Below are 10959 nucleotides of genomic sequence, written 5' to 3'. Positions count from 1 at the left end.
AACGGCGTCAAAAACTTGTTGCGGCCAAACACACATGCAAGTGTACGCTATCATACAAGTAATAAAGTGTCTCTTATGAGCCGGATGTCGAACCCACAAAGGCTTGTAAATTAACTATTTTACTAAATAACACTATTCCTTATTATTTATTCAAGAAGTAAATCCCAAAACATGTATTTATAAATTTATAAAACTAAAATAATAAATAGAAAATAACTAATGAACAATTAAATAAGAGAAGAGCATATTTTATGCAATCAAGGAATGAATCGATCTAGAATTACGGATTCACTAATAATCATGTATAATATCAATTTCATCAACTTATTTGACTATCTAGTTTTTGATTTACGGGGTTGATTATATGATTATGGTCTTCCGAGCCTCTTATCGTCTCTCCGAATTGGCCTCACAACTACATTATTGAGCGGGGATGTGATAACCCAATCCGAATGCATTTATATATCTTTCCATTTAGTAACCAAGTAAGGCAAATATAGGTATATTTCTATCCTCTCCACAAATCAATTCTTTGTTTTACTAAAGTAAAGTTTTACTCTGTATATTCTTCATTCTATCTCATTGATTCTCATTCGGGGTTCACAATAAGAATATAAAGTTATTTTAATGGCAGAAAAGCATTAAAATAGTAAGCACAAGAATATAAGAGAAACAATAATGATAATTAAATAATTAAAATCAAGAGACACTAACCAATCATTTAGTTAGCTACTATAATCCTAGAACAAGAAGTTTACTGCACATAGATATAGAGCAATTACAATAAATCATTCAAAGAAAAGTATAAAAATAAATAATAAAGGAGAAGAAAAGAAGAAATCAATTTTCTCCAGCCTCCACGACGGCTTCTAGCTCTCTCTAGGCCAAAAGTTATGTAAAAATCAATTTTATGGAGTATTTATAGGTGTAGGAAAGAACCTTAAATAAAATAACTCTTTCCAAAATGGACTAAAAAAATGGAATGCAAGGAGTCTGTGTCTTGCGGCGAGCCACTTGAATGGGCCACACTTCAAATTTCTTTCAAGGATCATTTTGAATAAAATATTAAGTTTATTTTATTAAGCTGCTTGCTTGATTTTCTTCTATAATTTTCCATCTTTTATTCGCTTTAGTTTCAAATCTTTTTATCTTCACCCCATTTTAATCCTACACATTAAAATATAATATTTGGTATAATCCATTAAATTAATGCTCAATAAAGACAAACAAAAATACTAAATATGAGACAAATAATGACAAAAAATATATAATTTTAGCCTAACATCAAACATCAACAAATATTGTAACATAAATGAAAATCTTCTATTTATAATTATAATTTCCGGATTGAATTTTCAGGAATAATTCATATCATTTTTATGAATTATCTGTGATACAATTAATTAGGTCAATAAATTTTCACTAACCATGCAGTGTTAAATTATCCATCTATCAATTTTTCTATTTAATCCGTAAAGGAAATGATTTTTTTTATTTACATTTAAAAATAATATAATTTAGTTTTTTTAATTTATTCTTAATAATATAATTATAACATATAAATATTGATGGTTTTGAATGGGGTAAAATCGCCTTAGTACACGTGGCACGATTCGGGTAAACAACTTGAAAAGTGTAACATGATTACGAGAGCCTAAATCGTAAAAGGGTTCTCTTGAGGAAGTGGTAGTGAATACATTCGCCTGTAAAGAGCAAGAGAAGGATTGCCCGACATCTTTGGTGACATAACACAGACAATAAATAGGGGATAAGAATGTCAAGAACTTTAGGGGTGTGGACGAGTCCAAACAGAGCAAAGTATCAGGTGAATACTAGCTGAACCACTAACAAATCAAACAAGTGGTAAATTATAAATAGTCGTTCTTACTCACTTGTAAAAGGATTGCTTCCTCACTTTCAATCAATATATTAGTTTTTACTTGGTCTTCAAGCTTTTCTAAATATAGTCTTATTAATTATGAACTGTAATTATGTGTATTAAAATTATTTAAATTTATTTATATGAGGATATTTATAATGTATATGGGTATGTTTTGGTGTTAATTAGGATAAAAAAATTGTTAAATTGATTAAATGAAAAACAATTGAGTCTTATAAATAAATATCTACTATAGACTTACTCCATTTCTTTTTATTTTATTTCAGTCTAAAACTACTTCACCCAACTGAAAATATCCAAACCCAGTCTAACTACACTAAATTAATTAGCCTATCTAAAATATCCATATCATAAAAATCCAACGAAATTAGAATTTCCTATCCTCGATAAACCCGCCTCATAGACTATTGGACAATGGTACTTTTCAATTGTAACGACCTAAAAATTTGATGAAATATGTGTTTCTATGTGATTTAACTATTTTACCCCTCCCTATAGTTGTATTGTGGTATTTTTAGGGTGTGGGGGTGATTGATACAATTCCTAATGCATTTTGGTTACCTCTGTATGATATTGTGGTTTTTGATGGCTTTGAGAGCATTATTATGGAACATTGTGGTTATCTTTTGATATGTGTGATGGATGACTGAATGGACTATGTCAGTAGCTCCAAAATATTAATTTTAGGATAGGAAGACCTTTGGTTCGGGCCCCGATGCACCCAAGCTCATTTCGATCTATTGGTCGAAAAGTTGGAAAAGTTAGAAATATGGGTGTAAATTAGAAATATGGGTGTGGGATCCACATTTGATAAAAATGACCTCGTATGAAAAATTTAACTTTGCCAATGCATCTGGAACATCGATTTTAGGGTAGTAACTTGTTTGGTCTGGTTTACGACTTTTAAATGTCATTTCGACCCTCGATTTAGGAAATTATGATTTTAAGTTTTGGGGGTCAATTATGTGAAAATGACATCTTTTTTGACAATACGATTTCGCCAATGCATCTGAAATATTGAATTTGGTGGGGTTACATAGTTCATTTGTGGAAATCAGATTCTAAACAAATCCCGAGCACCCTGTCGAAGTCCGTTTTGGACTTAGAAAAATCTTGTGCACAAAGGTTAAAATGCATTTGGTGCATGTGTTTTATGCCTTAAAGGGGTAAATCATATGTGATAATGCGTTTTATGTTCTATTGCACCAGATAACTTGGTGTGACATATAAATAACCCCTTTTACCTGAGTTTTGCTTATTTTTCACCTTGCCTTTTAAGAGATAAATCATAAAATAGTGCGAGAGCTTAAAAGTGAAACTTGTGGGTGCTTGGAAAGATATATTAACATCTATTTCTCAATTTGTTTTTTTTTTTTATAGATTTAAGGTGAGATTTCATCTTTTTCTTACTTTAATTCTTGATTCATTATTCAAAAACCTCCAAAAACCTTATTACTTGATTTAACCCCAATTTCACTCCTTTTTATCAGAATAATGTTCCTAATACTATAATTACTTATTTTTCCTTGATTTTATCTTTAAAATATCTTCGATTGTTGATTTTAAAATGGATTTCAAAGGTTTTACCTGATAAAAACTAAAAATAATTTTTCTTTGATTTGAACCTTTTTTTGGACACAATTTGACTTGGGTTTTATGCTGTATATTTCTAAAGGCACGGGAAACACGATTATAATGTAAAGTTATAATTTTGCCCTTTTTAAAAAAAAAACCCATTTTGGGAGTCCGTTTTGACCCCGAACCAAAACTAGGCAATATGGGTACCGTTGGCTTTGTTTTAATGTATGAATTCCATGTTTATGTGTTTTATTTGATGTCGATATCATTTGTTAGAAGTAAGGTTGCGGATCATAGCAGACAAATTTTGACCTTCTAGCTAAGTTATGGCTTAACTCTTCAGATGAGGCTGGGTAGTTAATTTGTATACAAAAATGTATGTTAAGGGCTTAAATTAATCATGAAATAAGGAGATATATATATATGTTGTGGAGGGGGCCTAAATGTGATATACTTATTGAATCTGAGATATTATGTGATATGTATGACTGTGTGGGGTCTTGTGTTATGACCAATAGCCTTGAATACAAGAGAATAATTGTATTGCATTGATAAAAATGTCTATTGTGGTGACTTTAGCGTACTGTGATTTATTCATACTTTGTGGACATGTGACTCATGTGGAAAATCCATGGATAGTGAAAATAGTGAGTGAATATTGGCTCACGTTGTTGTGGAATTGTAATATTATGGTTGATTATGGAAATACTTCATAAGGATTGATTTTGGATATATATCATGCGTATTGTTTATGGAAATACTCATTTTGAATGTTGTGAATCTTGCATCATCATTATCATGTCATCATATGGATCATTCACATGTTTGTTTTATTGCTTTATATTTATTTATTATCATGTATGTGTACTTGATTTGTGTCTTATGTTATGTATGTGCTTTAGAAACACTGGAAATACTAGAATTACTGGAAATATTGAAAACACTGAAATTACTGGAAAGATTGGAAACACTAGAAATACCTAATATTGCTCAAGGTTGTGTGCTAATCTCAAGGTTGTGTGTCTATCTCAAGGTTGTGTGTCAATTTCATGGTTGCGTGCCAATCCCAAGGATGTATACCAACCTCATGAATCATCATCATCATCATCATTATCATCATCATATTATTATTATTATTATTATTATTATTATTATTATTATTAATATTATTATACATTGAATTTGCTTTATTGTGATTTGATTTCCATATTGACTTGTTATATGTCTACTTGTTCTATATCCTGTTACTTATACTTGACAATCCTGTATATACATGTTCATCTCTATTTATACTTTCGTGTGATATAATGTATACTTGTTTTATACTTGCTTTATTGTTATTGTATTTGTGATATATATATATATATATATATATATATATATATATATATATATATAAATATATGAACTCTTAGTTCAAGTGGGGTGGGCTACCGTTATGGGACATCTTTTAACTGCAGGTGACATGCCCTTAGTGTGTATTTTGTGTACTTTATTTTCTACTTTTCTCGGTTGGCCTATGATACCACTGAGTACAACTGGATCGTACTCACTCCTACTGTACTCTTCTGGTGCAGATTCAGGTTTGAGTGCACCCCACGTTGCTTGATTCAGGCGATTATTAGAGCTTTTATGGTATTTGATGAATTTTAGGCATCTGGACTTCTTCTACTACCTTTCTCTATAGACTATGTCTTTATTTTTATTTTAGAGACAGAGTTTCTCTTGTATATGGATATATCATCTTTATCTTTGGATTTGAGTTGTATTAGATATGTTTTTATACTATTGACACCTGGTTTTGGGTGTTATGGCTACATTTTATATTTCTTTCCGTATTTATTATACTTGTATGGTTAGGCTTTATTCTAGAAGCCTTATCTTGGGGTTCTTTCTATTCTTTTACCCTTTGTGTATTGATTTGTGTGATAGGTTTACTTGTAAAGGTTCGTGTCGATATGTGGCATCATGACCCTTGTATTTTTAGGTTGTGAAAAATTGGTATCAGAGTAGCCTGGTTTCATTGGTCTCAATGGTGTATGAATGAGATGTCTAATAAAGTCTTACTAAAACACCTAGACTTAGAACCATTGAGAAACTTCATCTTTTGGTGTCACTGTGGTGGGTACGACTAGGAGATTGGGTCATACCCCTTGGATATGAGTTGTATCCTTGTCCTCTTCCCCTCTCGTGTCCTATGTGGTGAGGGTCAGTTATTGTCCTAGGTACGAGTGACCCTCCCCTCAATAGTACCTAATGGTATGATCCATACCTAGGTGAGTTGTATAGGGGATTCATGAGTTTTGAAGTGGACTATTTTGGGTATGGTTGTTGTGTACGAGTTGGGGCGAGTCATGCCCTTTGTATGCAATTCAAAGGTGCATGGTCTTACCTTTAACAGTATGTGTGACCTCTAAGAATCTCGAGGTACGAGTTAGGCTACCACTCGTACCCTAGGTTATGACTACTTAAGTGAGTCGTATAATGAGCCGTACCCCTGGATGGGTTCAATTTTTAGCTTTTAACTAAGGTCCTTGTGCTCATTTCCAATGTCGGAAACCCTAATCCCTCTTATTTTATGTGTGTGTGTAGCCTCCTAAACATCTATTTTCATGGATTAAACACCCTAAATACTTTCTTAAGTTCATCTTTGAATAATTAAAGGCTAGGGTTTTAGAGTGGTCTTCAAGAGGCAAAGGGGAGTCAATGTTCTTGTTGATTCATCGTGTTCAAGACATTTACCTCTTCCCCTTTCTAAACAACTCTAAACCCATGCATTTCACACTTGGATTAGTAATTGTACATGGTGTTTTTTAAATCAAGTGTAAAGAGGCTTTGTTGCCTAATAATGAATAATGAAGATTCTTTCTTAGACTTATGTTTATACATGTTATTAATGGAAGTTTGCACACGTGAATGCTTGTTTTGTCTAGTCTAACATACAGGTCTTGAGTAACCCTAGTCTTGATGATGTCTACTATGAAATTGGCCTTGGTAAAGGTAGGTACACAAGGTGTTTATGATAATGTTTAAGTGAGGTATTTAGTTATATGATGATGATTGTTTGAACTAGGGCAATGGCCCAATATATATGAATACTTGATAATTGATACTGTGAAGGTAAAATGATCCATGCATTGTGTAATTGATGACCTTGATAGTTTGATAAATAAGAAGGGAGTTAAAGTCCTTAACATAAAAATGAACATAAATTGTGTGTTGAACTAAATTATGGTATAGAATTGCTAATAAAGTGTGAAAGGGTTGTAAGGGTCTTGAGGACCATAATTTGAATTGTATGATTATTTGAGTTAAGGCATTGGCCTATTGAAATGGTTGAGCAATGAAGGATCCCATGAAGACCATGCAGTCATGTATGGTGTTGAATTGGCTAAATATGTTAAAGTCCTTATGTGTGGATTTTAATGTATGTGGATGCATGGAAAAAGGGTTAAAGTCCCAGTGTTGACTAATGATAGTCGTGATGGCTTGAAGTTAAAGCCCCTTGATTAATGGAATCAGTTATGGTTAAAGTCCCTTTCATAATGAGATCTCATTAGGTCGATGTGCCTCACCAAATGAATTACCTTAGGGTTAGGTCCCCTATCTAATATGGCATAAGGTTAGAGTCCTTTGCTAAATGTATGAGCATGTGTTTAGAGTCCCTTGCTTGAATGAATGTGTGTGAGTGTTAGAGTCCCTCACTTATATGAATATATGTGAGTGGTTAGAGTCCCTCACTTAAATAGATGTATATATGGTTAGAGTCCCTTACTTGATGATATGTGAATATGGTTAGAGTCCTATGCCGAATGAGAAATTCTTGAACCTATAAGTGAGGAAGGTTGGAGCCCTCTATTGCATGTATGATGAATGAGTGCTTCCAACGTATTGATAAATCTTGTTCCCTTGATTAGCATGTGGTATGTCTATATATATGGATAAGGTTATGAATGAGATTGAATATGATATATTGCTTGTTATTGAATGCTGCTGCTATTTTATCCTTATCCTTGAGTTACTTGCTAGCATTTCAAACGCTAACCATCTCCGGACGCTATGTCTCCTTGCAACATAGGGGCCAGAGCATCTTCTTCTCTTCCTGCACAGTGATTAGTTAATCGAAGCAGTTCGTGTATTGGCTACATAATGTTGATCTTCCTTATTTTGGAAGATATTCTTTCTTGGTCCCCTATCTTCAGACTTAGTGTCATTTTGACTTGGTTTTGATATTGTCGGGGTCATGTCCCAAAATATATATTTCTAAACTTTGGTTTGTATAGATGTATTGTGGATAACTGTGGACTTGGGTATATCAGCTAGTATGTTAACATTTATGAAATGGTTAGACATTGTTTAAGTTATGACTTGTAGTGTGTTTTTTGCTATCTCATTTTATGGTCGGGATTTACCCGACCCATGTGGTTGATGTGACAATTGTGATGGGTTATCGGATCTACCTCCGGTTCATATAGGCTTGAGGTGCCTATATGACATGGCTCGATTTTAGGGCGTGTCAAGTTGGTATTAGAGCCAGGTTCATAGTCAGTTGGGTATCTCAATACCATGTCGATTATAGTCTCTTTTATGGGTATGAAGAGCGCCATACTTATAAAAGAGGAGCTATGAGACATCTTAGGAAAATGTTTCCCTTTCTTGTGTTTCAATCTCAAGCTATAAAGTCTAAGGTCTGGGATTCTTCTGATTTTTGTTTGCTATTTTTTAGATCATTCCTCTAAGGAAATCTGAGACTCCGGCAAACCCTTCTGAGGGTCCTATGGACGAATCTTGTCCAACTTTTGGAGTTTGAACCCAAGCTAGGGCTGCGACATCCGATCATCTTTATAGGGTTCCACTAATTCCTACCAACCCTGACTATGAGAGTGACCTTCTTATTCTATCACCTCAAGTGGATGCTTCTAATGTCGAGTTTTGTCACTTTATCAAACTCTATACTCAATTGGTAGCTTCTCAACCAGAGCATGGTGCTATAGCTATGTTCCTTCGGAGGCCACAAGAATTGGCCAATTTATGAAATTTAGCCATCCTATGTTCTCCAGTACGAAGGTTGAGGAGGATCCTCAAGGCTTCATTGATTAAATGGAGAAGATTGTTCGAATTAGGAATGCTTTTGAGATTAAGTCCATTGAGCTTGCTTCCTACCAATTGAAATATGTAGCATACCAATGGTACGAGGGGTGGGTGTTGTCTAGAGGTGTTGATGCTAGTCCTACCATGTGGGTGGAATTTTTTGAGGCTTTCTTGACTGTTTATTTTCTCAAGAGTTGAGGAAGGCAAAAACGGAAGAGTTTGTGAACTTGAAGTAAGGGAGGATGTCTGTTCAAGAGTATGCCTTGAAATTTTATTAATTGTCAAGGTATTCTCCTGAGATGGTTTATAGCGTGAGGGCTAGAGTGCATAAGTTTTTGTTGGATTGTTTGGTGAGTTAGTCCTTGAGAGAAAGGCCTCTTTTTTGATTGAGAACATGGATATTTCTAGGTTGATAGGGTATTTGTAGTAAGTGAAAGAAGAGAAAAAGAAGCAAGATGAGTATAGTGAGAGGCAAGGAAAGAAATTTAGGCCTTCTAAGCATAGTGGTGGTGATGGTTGCAAATGGCCACGAAATAAATGGGGGAGTTCGAGTTCTTTCTCCTCGGCTAGTGTTCGCTCTCCTTACCCAAAAGTTTTAGGTGATCAGCGAACTTAGTTCAATGGTGGGTTCGAGGCATAGGGTGCCCAATTCCAGGCTAGTGGTTCCTTGTCGGCTCGACCTCCCCCTCTTTGTAGGTTCTGTCGTCAGATTCATCATGGTCAGTATAAGAAGGGGAGAAACAGATGTTTCCATTATGGTCAGATTAGGTATATGCAGCGTGATTGCCCCTCTCCAGCAGCTTCTTAGGCCATCAAGGCCCTATTTCTACTCTATCTACTCGCACATCGAAGGGTGCTATGTCTGCCTCTGCTTCTATTTCTGGTACCAGCGCTGGCCAAAACTGCTTCTATGTACTTACTACTCGCCAGGATTCTGAGGTGTCTCCTATTATTGTCACAGGTATGTTGAGACTTTTCTCCTGTGATGTGTATTATTTTCTTGATCCAGGGTCTACTCTTTCTTATGTGACCCTATATGTGGTTGTGCATCTTAATTATGGTCTCGAGAGTCTGTCAATTCTTTTTTCTATTTCTACCTCGGTCGAAGACCCTGTGGTGGTTAAAAGGGTCTATAAGGGGCGTTTTTATCATTTGGTTTGAGTTAAGGATTCTAACTTGAAAGAGCCTTCTCTAGAATTTGTTTTTGTGTTTAATGAGTTTCCCGATAATCTTTCTAGTGTTCCTCCCAATAGTTAAATTGATTTTGGGATTGATCTTATTTTGGACACTCGTCCTATTTTTATCGCTCGTTATAGAATGGCTCCGGTGGAGCTAAAAAAGCTTAAGGAGCAATTAAAAGACCTCTTAGATAAAGGTTTTATCCTCCCTAGTATGTCTCCATGCGATGCTCCAATTTTGTTCGTGCGCAAGAGGGATGGTTCCCTTCATATGCATATTGATTATCGTCAGTTGAAAAAAGTGACCATAAAGAATAAATATCCTCTTCCTAAGTTGATGATTAATTTAATCAACTTCAGGGTGTGAAGTGTTTCTCTAAAATTGATCTTAGATCGGGCTATCATCAGCTAAAGATTAGCAATGTGGATATCCCTAGGACTACCTTTAGAACCTGGTATGGTCACTATTAGTTTCTTGTAATATCTTTTGGGTTGACCAATGCCCCAACGGCATTTATGGACTTAATGAATAGGGTCTTCCATCTGTTCTTGGACATGTTTGTCATCATCTTTATTGATGATATCTTAGTCTATTCCAAGAGTGAGGCAAATCATGTAGATCACCTCCGTGCCATGTTGCAAACTTTAAAGGACCATCGTTTGTATGCAAAGTTCTCCAAGTGTGAGTTTTGGTTGAAAGCCGTAGCTTTTCTTTGTCATGTTATCTCTAGTGAAGGGATCATAGTAGATCCTCAAAAGGTCACGATAGTTAAGAAATGGTCTAGACCTATGACTCTAATCAATATTTGAAGTTTCTTAGGTCTAGCTAGATACTATAGAAGGTTTGTGGAGCAATGAAGGACCATAGTTTGAATTATATGATGAGTTGAATTGAGGCATTAGCCTCCCATGAAGACCATGTGGTCATGTATGGAGTTGAATTTGCCAAATGGGTTAAAGTCCTTATGTCTGGAATTGAATGTATGTGGATGCATAGACAAAGGGTTAGAGTCCCAATATTGAATAATGATAGTCATGATATCTTGAGGATAAATTCCCTTGCCTAATGGAATCCCTTGTGGTTAAATTCCCTTGAATAAAGAGATCTCATGAGGTCGAAGTTCCTCGCCAAATGAATTGGCTTGGGTTTAGGGTCCCCTATCTAATGTGGCATGAGGTTAGATTACCTTTCCAAATGTATGAACATGTGGT

This window comes from Capsicum annuum, chromosome 2 (assembly GCF_002878395.1).
Source record: "Capsicum annuum cultivar UCD-10X-F1 chromosome 2, UCD10Xv1.1, whole genome shotgun sequence".
Taxonomy (NCBI): domain Eukaryota; kingdom Viridiplantae; phylum Streptophyta; class Magnoliopsida; order Solanales; family Solanaceae; genus Capsicum; species Capsicum annuum.
The sequence above is the reverse complement of the archived record's forward strand: the minus strand, read 5'-3'. Positions refer to the sequence as shown.